Here is a 17,371-nt window from a genome sequence, read left to right on the forward strand (position 1 = left end):
GAGGCCCTGGAATTTTCTGTGGATACACCTCTGTTCCAGTAATTTGTCAGTTGCTGTGGGAGACTGAGGTTGTGGCCCCAGTTCTTCACCCTCCCCGCATCCACACCCTGGCCGTATCTCATAGGGGCTGTGAGGGGCTTTCCTAACCTTTGATTTGTGGTTCAGCTATGTGATGCGCTTTGACCAATAAAACGAGACAGAAGTGACAGATGGTACATCAGCAGTCTGAGCCCTATGCGGCCTTGGTCTTTCTATTCACCTTCTTGTGTTCTGCCATCTTTGTGAGGAGAACATTCTCACACTAACCTGCTGGCCCCAGGAGGAGAATGACACCCCTGGAGCAGTCACCTTAGCCACGCCTCCCCAGCCAAAGCCAACCTGGCACACCCCTTCATTTACATAGAAAATCCCCAGCCTTCAGAATGACTGAACACAACAAACTTCACTGTGTTTGAGGAAATATTAAGAGAACTACAGCAAATAGAAGCCGACTAACTGAACATTTGTTCTGAACGAGGTTGGCTTATGTCCCATTTGAAGTGGCAGCCCAGGGCCAGAAGGCACGGTTGTCATTTTTCATGTATAATCAGTGGTTGTGAGGAATGTTTCAGATGATTGCTACGTGTTAGAAATCTTTTGATGAGAAACGCTGATCTGTTAATAGACATCTCTGAATGAGCTCTTTATCCTCTCTGAGCTGTACTTCCTCATAAAGAAATATATGCGGAAGTACAATTACTTGTTAGGCTCCAGTTACTGAAGGGCATTTAACTTTTGCAAGATAGAGTCGACTGTCCACATTCTAAGTCCACTTCTCATTTCTCCCCCGTGCCTCATGCCTTGACCGTTTTGTTTTTCTTAGCACTTTCACCAGAGGTGGAGAGGGCAAGGAGGAGGAAGAGAAATTCAAATCGGCTATAATTCAGGTTTGATGACACTGGTGATAAACACTACTTGTCCTATATCAAGACTAAAAGTTACTTGCCTCTTCCAGCACTTCATTCTCATCTCTTTTTAGAAAAGCTTGAATTAAAATAGTGTAGTAGAGCTCATCCAATTGCAAAGCTCAGTTGTTTCTTCCTGTCTTATCTCTGCTTGTTTGTAACTCGGCCTTCTGTTTCTGACAAGGTAGGTAATGAGCTCGTGCTGAAATATCAAAGTGAGAAGGCTGGCCATGTTCCATGAGTTCCTAAACAAATTGTTTCTGATCTGTTAATATGTTGTGATTGTCCTGGTCCATGTAGGCTGCTATAACAAAATGCCATTGACTGGGTTGCTTATAAACAAAAGAAATTTATTTCTTACAGTTCCAGGGTCTGGAAGTCCAAGGTCAGAGTGCCAGCATGGTCGGGTTCTGGTGAGGGCCCTCTGCCAGGTTGCAGACTGCTGACTTCTCACTATGTCCACACATGGCAGAAGGAGACGATAGTGCTCCACGGGTCTCTTATAAGGGCGCTAATTCCATTCATGAGGGCTCCACCCTCATGACCTAAGCATCTCCCAAAGGCCCCACCTCCTGATACCATCACATTGGCATTGGGATTTCAACATAGGATTTGGGGCGGGACACGAACATTCAAACCATAGCAGTGTTGATTACTGTTAAGTCATAAACAGAAACGAATAGAGAGAAACTATTTGATAGAGATGGCAAAGTTATAAATTTGAAGATGATCTCCCAGCAGAGTCCTATTCTCCCCCAGGTTAAAAATACAAAATGTATGGCACAAAAGTTTTAGAGATGTAATAAAATTTGAATGAATTAGCTAGAAGAAGAAAAGTTTGTGGGAACCCTGCCCATGTACACAGCAATAATACATAATTGTATGGGATAAATATAGTATATTGTTTGGGGTCACTGAATTTGTGTAGCTAACTAGACTCAGCTTTTATCGAGTCTACAAACAGGTTCAAGATTAGTTGAACAACTGCTACCACCACTTATATGCTGGGAGTTTAAGTGTATGTCTTCTGTATAAGACATGTAGGATAAAGAAAAATTAGGCTCGGTACTAGGATGATGAGAAAGCTTCTACTCTGCCAACCTCCAACACAAAACCTCGATAAATGTTCACGGAACTGATTTGAACCAAACTATATGGCCATCAGTGTAAAACTAGCCACTTTGCTTTCTACTTCAAGAGAGATTGATGAGCTCTAAAAACTTAACATGTGTTAGAATGAAAAAAAAAACTAGGGAATTCCTGTACACTTTTGGTAATGTTGGCTGCTCCTGTGCACGAGCCCAATATGGGGCAGCCCTTCCTGAAATGTTTTCAGTTAAGATCAGAACCGATGTTTGTTTTGTCTCATTGTTTCTTTCGTTTGGTAAGGGCTGTGAGCTAATGAGGCCGATGTCATAAAGGTGATCCCTGTGAGTTACCTCTTCCTGTCCGAGAACCCCAGGCAGAGGCCTTGACCCTGGCCTAGCATCTCACAGATGGCAGGGACTTGTCCACCGATGTGCTGAACTAGAGCACATAAAAAAATCAGAACAAATTTATTCCTACTCTTGGACTGATGTCTTCCTTCTCGTCTACTACCGTGTTTCCCCAAAAATAAGACCTAGCCGGACAATCAGCTCTAATGCATCTTTTGGAACAAAAATTAATATAAGATTAATATATTATATTATATTTTATTTTATATTACACCCAGTCTTATAGTAAAATAAGACCAGGTCTTATATAAACTTTTGCTCCAAAAGATGCATTAGAGCTGATTGTCTGGCTAGGTCTGATTTTCGGGGAAACATGGTAGAAAGTAGAATTGGATGTAAGCCTTAGTCTGTTTCCAATGTCCGTGGCTGGAATAGGTAACTGACACCCTGAGATCTCATTAAAGATGACCTTGTTTATGGGCAGATTCTGGCAGCCCATATGTCATGTTTAATGTGCGGTGTGTACTTCAAAGGGCCTCTGAGGTCCTTGTTCTGATTCTGAGACCCTTTGTCGATTGTAGATAAATGTTAAAGATGTTTGCACCGATGGTATGTGTAGGCAGATACCTTTCCTTGCCAAGTGTCTCCCCTATTCTCTTATTTCTCTCTGATAAGCCATTAACCAAAGAAAACTGGATTTTCTTCTCTTAAGGCTAATTGTGTCCTTTTGTTGATAATTTCCTTATTGATTTTTAAGAAGTAACTAGTTTTTGTCCTGTTACATGTAATACATTTTTCCTGCAAATATTACCCCAAAATTAAAAAAAAAAAAGTATAAAACCAATTTCCCATGAACATTGTGAGTGTATCTTGTTTCTCTTTTTATTTTTATCTAGTCTCTCTTGTCAGGACAATATCCGTGTTTTCTTAAATACATACTGTCTTCAACTGAGCATAGCGCTAAAAGTTAAATGCAAGAAAAGACTAGGGGTTTTAATAGAACGCTAAGTAACGGATGAGTTAAAGTGTTGGGTGCGTGCGAGTGCTTCTATTTGGGTAAAATTTACATGAAACCTTCTTGGTTCTTCCTTAGCTGTGCGAATCATGGGTGAGAAGGCACGGAAATCATTTTTCACTCTCTTTGATCTTTGGTTCGGTCTGTACTTTGGAGGCCTTGTGCTTTGCAAAGAGTTGTTGGCCTGGGTGACCCCGCTAAATACCTGGGCTCCCTCCCTCTCTCCTGTGTTTCACTGGACCAAACCTACCTAGAAGCAGCAGGCTGTGTTAAGCTACTGATTTAGTAACCAGATGCATTCAGAAACCTGAACTGCATCCAGAACCACTCTACGCAAGTCTGCCTAGTCATGATGAGAGTAAAGAAAGCTTTAAGCACACATGTTTAGGCTGGTGGAAGCCGGAGTTTAGTGATGAGTCCGCACTTGGTGCCTTCCGTGATTTGAAAACGCTAAATAAACATTTAAATCATGAATTCTACCTGCCCTAACCCCACCCCACCCCCTTTTGCCCTACCCCCTGCAAAAATCCTCTGTGCTGACAGAGAATGGAAATAATTACAAGTATGAACCATGAGTCACCACTGCTTTGGGAGGTGAAATAAGCAAGGGAATGGGATTTGGTTACAAAAATAATGTGGAGAATTGTTTCTAAGTTTTCTAACGTATGGGGTGGTTGACTTATCCTAGAAGAACCGAAAGAAGCATTTTCTAATAAGCCATTTCCTTTTTCCTTGCTGGAGTCATGGAGAAGACAGATTGTCATCCTGACACTGGAGCACTGGGTTTGATTTGCTTTCAATTAAGTTGTAAACTACTGAAGGTGAAAAGCTCTCTTTATGTAATGTGGACACACAGTACAACTTGGTATCATGTCTAATGCAGCACCTGGAGGTTGGAGGGATGTGGCCAGGAGTTTTTCTAGCTACCAGAAACCCCTCAGAGTATTATCTAAGTCAGAGTGGCAAATATACAGTGCATATAGCATACTTTCTTGCCTGTATCCAAGGGAGACGTGCATCACCAGGCAAGCTAGCCTGCCAGACTATACTCAGACATGGCTTCACAATCTTGCTCATCACAGAATCTTTCCCAGTTGGTAATTTATTGAAGTTAGCATACGGATGAAAACCTACTTGTCATCCTGAGTGAGGTGAATTTAAATAATTTACCTTAATCCCGAGTCTGGCCCTTAGTTTTTTCAGTGTCCTAGACTCAGACTCAGGGAGAGTGATTCAAGTTTATCAAGTTACTGGAAGCCAAGTAAATGAACACAGAGATAGATAGATGATTGACAGATGATACACACAGAGAGATAGATGATCTCCCTTCTTGTTATTAGAACCCTTGGAAAAGTGGTTTGATGAATGTGGAATGAGAGCAAAAAGAAATGAAGAATTTTAAGGGCATTTCCAACCAACTGTGTCATCCGGCCTGAAAGCTCTTCCCTTTCTCATGATACAATAGACTAGAAAATGTTTTCCCCTTGGGTGACACCACATGAGCCCATGAACCTCGGCTCCTTGATTTCCTTTCTAGATCCCTAGGCTCATGTGTTTCCATGGGGAGTGCCTGGAGATAGGCCAGGTAACACAAAAAGCCAAGGGATAAACGTGGTGACATAAGGTACCAGTGTTTCTTTAGGACTTGGAAATGGGGGAAGAGGAATAACTATTATATTATGTGTATGTGTTTTTCACATCTGCTAACATAATTAATCTTTTTCTTAAATATTGAGATTTATTACTATATACCATAAAATTCACCCTTTTAAAGTATGCAGTTCAGTGGTTTTTAGTATATTAAAAACTCATGCAATCATTACCACTATCTAGTTCCAGAACATTTTTATCACCCTAAAATGAAAAACCACACACATTAACACATTAACAGTCACTCACCGTTCCCTTCTTCCTCTAGCTCCTGGCAGCTATTAATCTACTTTTTCTCTCTGTGAATTTCCTTATTCTGGACATTTCTTATAAATGAAATCATACAATATGCGGCCTTTTGTATCTGGCTTCTTTCACTAACCATAAAGTTTTCAAGTTTCATCCATGTGGTAACATATATGACCATTTTATTCCTTTTTATGACTGGATGATATTTCATTGAGTGAATATACTACACTTTGTTTATTCATCTATTGATGGACACTTGGATTATCTCTTCTTTTGGTGATTATGAATAGTGCTGCTATGAACATTCCTGTGCAAGTTTCTGTGCAGACATATGTTTCCGCTTCTGTTGGGTATACAAGGTTGGACAATTAAGTTCACGAACTTGTTGTAAGGATGTTGCTAACATTTTTGATATCAGAAGGATTATTGGTTATGAATTTGTACCAACTGGACAAACAGTTAACCAAGTTTACTATTTGGAAGTGCTGAAAAGTCTGCATGAAAAAGTTGGATGACATGAACTTTTCTCCAACAATTCATGGCTCTTGCATCACGACAATGCACCAGCTCACACGGCACTGTCTCTGAGGGAGTTTTAGCCAGTAAACAAATAACTGTGTTGGAACACCCTCCCTACTCACCTGATCTGGCCCCCAATGACTTCTTTCTTTACCCAAAGATAAAGGAAATATTGAAAGGAAGACATTTTGATGACATTGAGGACATCAAGGGTAATACGATGACAGCTCTGATGGCCATTCCAGAAAATGAGTTCCAAAATTGCTTTGAAGGGTGGACTAGGCACTGGCATTGGTGCATCGCTTCCCAAGGGGAGTACTTCGAAGGTGACCATAGTGATATTCAGCAATGAGGTATGTAGCACTATTTCTAGGATGAGTTCATGAACTTAATTGTCAGACCTCGTATACCTAGGAGTGGAATTGCTGGGTCACATGGTAACTCTGTGTTTAATTTTTTGAGGAACTGTAAACTATTTTCTAAAGTGGCTGCATCAGAGATACAGAGAAAAACTAATGGCTGCTAGATTGGAGGAGAGGGATTGGGGGATGGGGGCAGGTGAAGGGATTAGAAAATACAAATTGGTAGTCACAAAATAGTAATAGGGATGTGAAATACAGATAGATATAGATATATAGATATAGATAGATATGGTCACGGGATGTAGAGTACAGCATAGGGAATATAGTCAGTGGTATGATAATAGCTATGTACGATGTCAGATGGGTAATAGACTTGGGGAGTTACTACTTTATGAGGGGTGTAAAGGTCTAATCGTTATGTTGTTTTGTAAAAAAGAGAGAGAACATGGTAGGAAATAAATTACCAGTTACACTTTGCTAAAACAACACAGCGCTAATGAACATGAACCTAGTGTGCTCAAGTGAAAATTGGGAAACAGAACTTGAATTGGGACCAGCAAATGAACATATTAAATCTTCTTGTCAGTGACTCCAAAAGTAAATAATAAAAATAAAATAATATAAAGTGGCCGCATCACTTTACATTCCCACCAGCATTGTATGAGAGTTTCAATTTCTCCACATTCTCATCAGCACTTGTTATTATCTGTCTTTTTAATTATAGCCATCCTTGTGAATGTAAAGTGGTATCTCGTGGTTTTGATTTGAATTTCTACATCTTTTCTTGTACGTATTGCCCATTTGTGTATCTTCTTTGGAGAAATGTCAGTTTAAATCTTTGGCCCAGTTTTTAATTGGATTATTTATCTTTTCGTTGTTGAGTTGTAAGAGTTCTTTATGTATTCTGGATACTAGATCTTTGTCAGATACATGATTTGCGAAATTTTGTCCCATTATGTGGGTTGTCTTTTCAGTTTCTTGATAGTGTTCTTTGAAGCACAGAAGTTTTTGCTTTTAATGAAGTTTAATGTATCTGTTTTTTTCCTTTGGCTGCTTGTGCTTTAGGTATCATATCTAAAAAACCATTGTCCAATCCAAGGTCATGAAGATTTAAGCTTATGTTTTAATCTAAGGGTGTTATAATAATTTTATCTCTTGCATTTAGGTCTTTGATTCATTTTGAGTTAGTTTTCGTATATGGTGTGAAGTAGGGGGTCCAAATTCTTTTTTCGTTTTGTTTTGTTTTGGTATCTAGATATCCAGTTCTCCCAGCATCATTTGTTAAAAAGATTGTTATTTCTCCTATTTAATTTTCTTGGCATCCTTGTCAAAATTGAATTGGCCATTCTATTTCAATTCTGGACTCTCAGTTCTATTTCATTGATATGTCTGTGCTATGCCAATAGCATACAAACTTGATCACTGTAACTTTATAGTAAATTTTGAAATCAGGAAATGTAATCTTCCAACTTTTTCTCTTTTTCAAAATCGTTTTGGTGATTCTGGGTCCCTTGCATTTCCATATGAATTTTAGAATCGGCTTATCATATTCTGAAAAAAACTGAAAGGCAGCTGAAATTTTGATAGAGATTGAGTTGGATCTGTAAATCAAATTGGAGAATATTCCATCTTAACAACATTAAGTCTTCCAGTCCTTGAACATGGGATGTCTTTCCATTTTTAGGTCCACTTTAATTTGTTTCAATATGTTTTATAGTTTTTTGAGTTAAAACTTTGCACTCCATTTATTAAATGCACTACTAAGTATTTTATTCGTTTGATGCTATCATATAAATGGAATTGTTTTCTTAATTTCATTTTCAGAAATGAAAAATATTAGGTCTAAAAGTTTTTAATTTTTGATTGATTCCTTAGAATTTTCTGTATACAAAGTTGTGTCATCTACAAATAGTTTTTTTTTTAATTCCTCTATTCCTCTATTGTCTCTTTTGTGTTCAATAAATTGTTCACATGTGTTCACTTCCTAGTGTGCTTTTAATTTCTTTGATTATATAATTTTTAGTTATTTTTCTCAATGCTTGCCCTGGTGATTATACCTTATAACAATCTAATTCAGATTAATACCAACTTAATTGCAATAGTATACAAAAACTTGGCCCATATATAGCTCCATTCTCTCCCTCTTCTTTAGTACTGTTGTACAAATTACACCTTTATACATTGTGTGGTCATCAACACAGATTTATAATTATTGCTTTATTTACCTACGTAGTTACCTTTACTAGTGCTCTTTATATTTTCATGTGGACTTAAGTTACTGTCTAGTGTCCTTTCATTTCAGCATCAAGGACAGCCTTAGCATTTCCTATAGAGCAGATCTGCTAGCAACAAATTCTCTCAGTTTTTGTTTATCTGGGAATGTCTTAATTTCTTCATTTTTGAAGGATAATTTTTCCAGATATAGAATTCTTGGTTGATAGCTTTTTTGCTTTCTGTACTATGTCATCCCACTGTCTTTTGGCCTCCATAATTTCCGATGATAACTCAGTTGTTAACCTCATCGAAAATTCCCCATATGTGATAGGGTCCTTCTCTCTTTTTGCTTTCAAGATTCTAGTTTTTATCTTTTTGTTTTGTTTTGTTTTTTGACAGTTTGATTATAATGTGTCTCTTCTTTGAGTTTTCAGGTTCGTCCTACTTGGATTTCTTTTTTTTTTTTAGCTTCTTGGTTGTGTAGATTAATATTTCTCAACAAATTTGAGAAGTTTTCAGCCATTATTTACTGAAATATTTTTTTATGCCCCTTTCTGTCTCTCCTGTCCTTCTGGGACTCCAGAAGGAACTCCCATTATAAATATGTTGGTATGTTTTAGGGTGCCCCACAGATCTCTGAGGCTTCATTTCTCTTCATTTATTTTCCTTTCTGCTCCTCAGACTGGATAATCTCAGTTGACATATTTTCAAATTTGCTGCTTTTTTTTTCCTTCTGCCTGCTCTGATCTGCTGTTGAATCCCTCTAGAGAATTTTTTTTTAAAATTTTGGTTACTGTGTTTTCCAACTCTAGGATTCTTATTTGCTTTTATGTATAATTTCTATCTCTTATTAAAATTCTCTATTTGGTGAGAATTTATTCTCATACTTACCTTTTGTTCTTTATACATAATTTCCTTTAATTCTCTGAACATGTTTAAAGTAGCTGATTTAAGTCTTTTTCTAATACATGCAATGACTGGTTTTCCTGAGGGACAGTGTCTGTGCTCAATCCTTACATGAAGTTGTGTGGCTGTATCTGGCCATCACAGCCATGACCCCATGGGAAGCACTTGTACCTGTGTAGAATGTAAATGTCCTTCTTTATCTACTGTGTGCTAAAGGCAGAGGATGCAAACTAAGGAGGCTACTTCTCATAACTCATTCAATCATAATGTCTGCCTTCACCGTTTACAACCACTAATATTTTACCTAAGGTCGCTCTCAAGAATTCTTGTGAACCAGTTGACTCCCTATCTCTGGCATACCTTTGTAGCTAAAAGACATTGGTGGTCACCTACATAAAATAAAATAAGATCACTCTAGCCTGTGAGGTTTAAATTAGACATAAATTTTCCCAGTAAAAGTTTTCTTTGTTCCGTTAGGTACAATTATGCAATCAAAGAAGACTTTCCACCTCTTCCATTCTTTTCAAATAAGAGTCTCTTGGTTTAAAAAAAATCCTACTTGACAATTTTGTATGGGAAATGACCATCTGATTCTAAGATTCCAGAAGATACTAAGCCCCAGTCAATAGACAACCCTCACTCTGTCAAATACTTACAGACCCACAGTTGGCATATTTCCTCACCCAGTTTCACCATCTGCTAGTACTTTGACCAGCAGAAAGCAAACAGCCCAGGGCCACCTAGGGAAACACAGATTACCCCAAACCATGGTAAACAGATGTGATTGGCGCACTGAGCTTTGAACCCTGAAATTGCACCACACACAGACATGGTCAGAGTATTGCCAGAGGTTACAACATACACATTCTTGGCACCATTGTTATGGTTGACTCAGACCAGCTGAACATCTAAACCAAGTGATAAATGAACTCTGACCATGGAAGAAATGATTCTCTCCTGTTCAGGGATTAAAATGTCTCTCTAGCTACTGGTATCTCCTAAAAAAGGAACTGTCAACATGAACGACTCTCAAAGTTACAATACTACTTCACTGTTCAAGAACACAAGCCATCACACGTTTGGTGGGCAATGTGTGCAAGGTACTTAACTAAACGCTGTGAGCAAGTGGAGATGGGGAGGGAGGCAAGCAAGGCAGGACATACTGAGGACCTGGGAGGGGGCAACCCAGGATGTGAGAATGAGGGTGAGTGTGGGCCCAGGAAGAGTGAAGCAGGTAGAGGGGGTGTGGGTTGTCCTGTAGCTGGCTGAGACCATGAAGCATTTCCGAGGGAAATCAAGCTGAATCCCACAGTTTGCTTGTTTCCAACAATGAAGATGGAATTTTTGAATTCCGTTTGACTCTAGGGAGATGTGGAATATTTGTGTTGGATGCTCTGAGAGAGGATAGGGAAGTCATTATTAGATATTTAAATACATTTGTGCAGGACTAGATACATCTGTGTTTTTATCTCTCTCAAAGGTTGCTTTAAAATTGTTTTATGAGAAGGTATATCAGAGATAGAAAACATTTTTTTCTGTTATTGCTAAGTAGGAACTATCAAGAAAAGGGACTTGGTTGGGCCTGCTGGACCAAAAATAAATAAATAAATAAAAGACAACAACAGAGATTGTGACCTCCAGAATAGGTCACCTTACTTAACTAGTATCTTAGCCAGACAACAGGGTAAACAGAAGTTCTCGGAGAAAATGGAATAGTCCTAGCCTGGAAGCATCTTCTGTGGTTCCAAATTCAGATAATGTCTTTCTGCTGGAGATGTTTTCTCTCTACAGTTAATAAAAGGGTACACCCATAGATATCAGTCAGGGTTCTCCAGAGAAACAGAACCAGTTGTGTGTGGGTGGGTGGGTGTGGGTGTGTATACACAAAATAATAATATAGATATAGTCTATATAGACAGCATAAATACAAAATAACCCTCTATGTACCATATGATCTATATGTCTATAGAGAGAGTTAATGAGAATGAATTATTTTAAGGAATTTGCTCACGCAATTGTAGAGGCTGGCATGTCCACAAATCTGTAGGGCAGGTGGGCAGGATGGAGATCTAGGCAGGAGCTTGTACTGGAGCTTGGAGTCTGAAGGCAGACTGGAGGCAGATATCCCTCTTCCTTGGGGAACCTTTATCTTTTTTCTCTTAAGCGCTTCAACTAACTGACCCCAATGAGTCCCACCCACATTGTGGAGAGTAATGTGCTTTACTCAAAGTCAACGATTTAAATTTAATCTGAAAATTACCTTCACAGAGATATTTAAGTGGTGTTGGACCAAATATCTGTGTACCATGGCCTAGCCAAGGTGATTCATAAAACTAACCATCATACCATCCTGGATCCTTTGCTTCAGGAGTAAAAATTTCACTGTGTGCTTTGACTTCAAGAGTTGAACTAGAACAAAAACAAAGCTTGGCCTGCAGTGGAGCCTGCCCCACCGTGGGAGCCTTCTGGGGTTTCAGGAAATTTCATTTTGTTAGCTTAATTTATGGAAGCTTTACATACCTAATTACAATCTCATTGAAAACTTGCCTTATGGTCTGTCCACTTTAAAACTTTCAATGAGGAGTTAGAGGAGAAATAAGACATAACGAAAATGATTAAGCCCTCATTCCCATGTTTCATTAGTATGTTTTGCATTTTGTGAGCACTCTACAGCTCTCTTTGTATTTTACCACCAAACCATACAGAAACAGAAGGGCCAGCAGAGCATAGCCAGGAGTGGGTGGTGTGCTAGAGGGAACAGAGATTAAAAGCAATGTTAGTTGGAAGAGGGAGTTCCGGCCCATGGGTTTTAAAACACAAATCACCTATTTAATGACTTAGTGTTTTGTTGATCATTATCAAATATTTGGAACATCTTTTTGTTATCAAAAGTTACAGTTTGTCCCTTTCTACCCAAAACCTTGCAAAAAAAAAAAAATTTTAAATGTTGCTTTGCCAGAATTATAGAAGGGTTACACATAATCCTCCATTTGATGACTTAGGAGACTTTATTCCTTAGTGTTTCTTTTAAAGAGAACAAAGCACCTTTTTGGTTTTGCCTTTTACTACGTCATTTGTTCCTGCTCCTTGTTTGTGTCAAAACTGAAGCTCAGACAAGTTAAGTGATGACTGTCTGACCTTGACTCTTGGGAAAACTCTTTTCTGCATCCATTGTCCTGTCTCCAAGGATGGTCTTTCTGGGATGACTGCTAATTCCCAGTCTCTCGGAACCACACGAGCCCCAGGCATGAATATGTAGGAGAGAGATTTTCCCTTGTATGTCTCGCATTCACCTGAAGCACAGAAAGCCCAGAGCAGAGATAGTGCTGTCTTCTGTGAGAGACAAAATGTGAGAGTCAGGGGACCTAATGATAGAATCTTACCTGAGCAGGTGATGTATGAAGGTGAGGGGTTGGTCTGGAACACAGATGGAGAATAAGGGACGATAAACATTTTCAAGTGGGGACAAGATATATGGGGGAGCTCATGTAGAATAGCCTCCATCTCCTGAGATGGGTAAGTAGAAAATATGAAGGTGATAAGAAAATGACTATGAACTTGATATTAAGCATGGTTTGGACTGGCTACTGCAGCTGAGAAATGAGAAATGAAGTCCCAGGCTCTGAGACTCTCCAGCAGTGTCTGGCTGCCCAGGAGTGGAAGCAGAGGACGTGACAGAGGCAGGTAACAAAGTAGCTAAAATCCAGGGTTGACAAGCTTGATTGGAAGGGCTGACTGTGAGTTCTAAGCTAGACAGAGAGGCAAGAAAGAAGCCAGTGGGAACATGGGAGAGGTCTGAGAAGCTAAAGTCATAATAAGATGAACCGTGGCAGGATCTCTCTGTCTCTCCTTCCTGCATCAACCACCACCATGCGTCCTTGTGAGTTTGTCTGCCCTGAACACTCTTCCTTTCTTCTACGTAAATGCCCTTCCCCTCCTTAAGGTTCAGGTCAAGTCCTGCTTGCTCCACGGAGTTGTCCTAGCTGTTTCTAGATTTGTCCGCGCCCCTTCTCGAAACTCCTTCAGAACTTTTCCTCTGGGACACTTAAATTATTTCAGAATTACGGTCATATCGTATCCATTGTATGTATCTCATTTCCTTATGAAGATGTAAAGCCTCTTGAGGGATAAAAACTGAGTCATAAGCTGCTTTTATTTTTCTAACATGGATAAACACTATATGAATAAAAATATGCTTAATAAAAATGTATTGGTTGATTATCCAGTAAATGGCATTACTGCCGTACACATTCTGAGACTGTTTGGTGGATTTTGTCAGATTTTTGATATTTGAGAATTTGCAGTATGCTGTCCTGGTCACTCGTGAGAAGTTCAAAATATATGTCTAATAACTCTTATTTCCAATATTATTTATCTCTATGAACCATTTGATTTCAATAAAATATTCACGGGAGAGGGGATCCCAAGCATTTATTTGCACAATTATTAAATTATGAAAGAATAAAAAAAACTGACTTTCTCTAGACATGTTTGTATTTTATTGGATTAAATATAGAGCAGATATGGGCTTTCTTTTAATTCGGTGACCAACATCTAGCAACATGTACATATTAAATGATAGGTTGTGATGAAGGAGAGCAATTAGGGTATTGTAGAGAAGACCATTTCTCTGCATGGAACCAAATGGCTGCTGGCAGGTCATCTAGACCTCTAACTAGCTGGTTGCCTTGGACAAGGCACTTCCTTTTTCTCTTTCATTGTCCTCATGCACGAGATGCGTGAGTGGACTTCCGGCTTAAGCAGTGTAGTTGTTGGAAACCCCGTGTGTGCCCTCCCTGCAAGTCTGCATGGCCAACTTGTGGCTTTCCACTAGTGGGCGCCATTGAGCAGGCTTTAGAGCCTCTGCCTCTCTGCCTCTGCCCTCCAGGGCAGCTTCCTTGTGTTTCCCATTCTGACTGACGCATTTGGGTCTGAAATGACACGGGATTATGAAAGTCGTTGGCATAATTCGATTCCATCAGCTATTCTAAAAGTCTTTCCTGGCCCTCTGGTTTTGAGTCATGCCCACACTCAGAGCTAGCAGTTTTGCTACCACAGCCAGTTGCCATCGAAACAGTTCATCCTTTGTGGAAAACACTGATGCTTCTAGTGCATTGCTGTCTTTCTTAATAGGGCATTTAGTCTCGTTCTACATATTGAAGACAGGTATAAACACCCTGGGCTCCTGGACTAATTTTCACAGGGAAAATCTTAGGAAATGACTTAAGTCGTGGACGTTTAGAGCAGTGGGAAAGCTTAGGAATCGTCCTAGCGAAATCCTCTTGTTTTACAGAAGAAAGTCAGGTCCAGAGAAAAGAGATGGGTCCAAAGCCACCCAGCCCCTCAGGGAGTGAGGCGGGACTGGAACCCAGGGATAATAGTGAGGCAGAGGCAGAACCAAAAAGGGACCCTCAGTCACGTGGTTCCCTTTACCTTTCATTACCTTAACTGTCCTCTCCAATAGCTTCAGTGACTGAAAGGTATGTGAGTTGCAGCTTGCGTTAGTCTGTTGGGGGTAAACATCCTTCATTTTGCCTTATTAGCAGCTCATTATGTGTCAAACGCTGGGCTAAACTCCCATAACATAACACATTGTGTCTCATTTAACCCCAGGCTGTGCAATCCAGGCTTACAAGGATGGAGCCAGCAACCTGGGCCTAAGTTCCAGCCCCACTTCTCAAGAGCCACATGGGTTGGGGTAAGTGATAAATCCTCCCTGCACCTCTGCTGAATCTGGGGATAATACTTGAACCCCCTTCTAATCAGTGAGCTAAACCATACAAGTCACTTAGCAGAGGACCTGACCCCTAGGAAGCACCCTAGAAATGTTAGCTGTTGTTTTTATCAGTCTTAGGCATCAGTTTTCATCACATTGATTTTCAATATAAGAACCATCTAAATGTTCTATTTCACATTTATAACATGAATGAACTATTTAAAATATATATGGCTATCAATGTGTTGATGGTATTGTGTTTGCTTTGTCATAGAAATGTTTTTTTGTGAAATGAATGCCTAAAACCAAAATGGTATAATTATCCTTTAAAAGAAAAATATATGTTGTTACAGTTTATTTTCTCATGATACCTCTCTATCCTGGCATTTTAAAAGATCAAAACAAAAACAAGAAAATACTCCCGATAAAAGGCACCGTCATACTTCTTCCTTTTCTCTTAAGGATTGGCACTCTGTGGATGGCGCTGACCACAAGTCAGAGTCATAGTTTGGGATTCTATACTTTTTCATCTGTAGGAGATAATTAATTGGAGTTAACGTTTTGCTTCATGGAAAGGGACAGTGAAGACTCTGGTTCACTGTCTCACCTGGAGGATTTGTCTGAACTATACCTCAGAGCCCTATAATGATATAACCACCTGTTTGCAAGTCACATAAATGCTTGCCTTTTTGACAACCATCAAAGTTAACGTACCACAGCCAAAGGATTCTGCGTGAATTCTCTGTGACAGGCTCAGCGTTCAAAGCAATAGCTGTTTGCAGTTTGGTGCATTTTAAACCTGAAAGCCAGGGTACTAGATATAAATAGGATGCACAGTTGAACAACGGCAGTACTGTCAGGGTGAGGTCACTTCCAGGAAAACACTGAAATGTAGCAATGGGAATAACATCTGGCCTTTCAACAGTCGCATTTGATTTAGACTTGGACAGCCTATGTGAAATAGAGGCTGTATTTATTAACAACTTTAGTTTCCATGCAATTCACTCACTTGAACTTGAAAAGCAAGACCTCCACAGCCTATTCATTAAACCTGCTGCGTTTAGAGTCTGGATGCAAAGCTCACTTGACTTAATAATTGCTTACCTGTTTCTCCCTGGTCCATCCATTCCCACCTCATACCACTCCAAAGGAATATAGGCCAAGAGGACCCTAGAAGCAAAGTTTGTGTTTTCTGCTGCTGGTGATAGGCTGGGGTTGGAGAAAAGGTCTATTAAATAAAACAAGATGAAAATGTGAATCTTATTCTTTCTCTCTATTTCAGTATCTGGATATCATTTTGGTTTTCTCTGTGGGGCAGTGAAACCTTTTTTTCTTTTTTCTTTTTGGCTGGGTACATGGCCAACCAAAATAAAGACTCAATTCCCAGCCTTCTGTGGAGCTATAAGTGAAAGTAACTAAGTTCTCGCCAGTGATAAATAAGAACAGTACTTGCACATTCTAGAAAGTGTTATTAAAAGGAGGTTTTGAAGTCCCTCTTCTCCTTCCTGTGTTTGGAATGCAGTTTCAATGACTGGAGTTTCACCAGCCATCTTGGGCCAGGGGTGGCCTTAAAAATGGAAGATGTAGGGGCCAGCCCGGTGGCTCAGGTGATTAGAGCTCCATGCTCCTAACTCCAAAAGCTGCCGGTTCGATTCCCACATGGGCCAGTGGGCTCTCAACCACAAGGTTGCCAGTTCGATTCCTCGACTCCCGCAAGGGATGGTGGGCTGTGCCCCCTGCAACTAGAAAACGGCAACTGGACCTGGAGCTGAGCTGCACCCTCCACAACTAAGACTGAAAGGACAACACTTGAAGCTGAACGACACCCTGCACAACTAAGATTGAAAGGACAACAACTTAACTTGGGGGAAAAAAAGCCTGGAAGTACACACTGTTCCCCAATAAAGTCCTGTTCCCCTTCCCCAATAAAAAAAATCTAAAAAAAAAAAAAGGGGGAAGATGTATATATACAGTGAAAAAATGAGGTAGAAAGAGCCACAGTCTCTGACACCAGGGAAGGTTTTAATAATCCTAGACAGAGAACCTCCAATTTATTGTGGAAAATAGTACCAAAACAGTAATGTGAACAGAATAAAAATACACAGCTCAACAATTTATCCAAACGGAAAGCGTCATGTAACTACCACTTGGTCAATTTTTGTAAATAGTCCATGTATACTTGAGGAAAAAAAATGGATCTTTTAAAGCTTGAAGTGCAGAAAATGCATCCACTCTGTCGGTTTGCTAATCATGTTGTTAACATTTTCTGTATTTCTACTGGCTTTTTGTCTGTTTGTTCTTTCAGTTATTGAAATAGTTCTGCAACAGTCTCCCACTATGATTGCACATTTCTGTTTCTC

This window comes from Rhinolophus sinicus, linkage group LG10, assembly GCF_036562045.2.
Source record: "Rhinolophus sinicus isolate RSC01 linkage group LG10, ASM3656204v1, whole genome shotgun sequence".
Classification (NCBI taxonomy): Eukaryota; Metazoa; Chordata; class Mammalia; order Chiroptera; family Rhinolophidae; genus Rhinolophus; species Rhinolophus sinicus.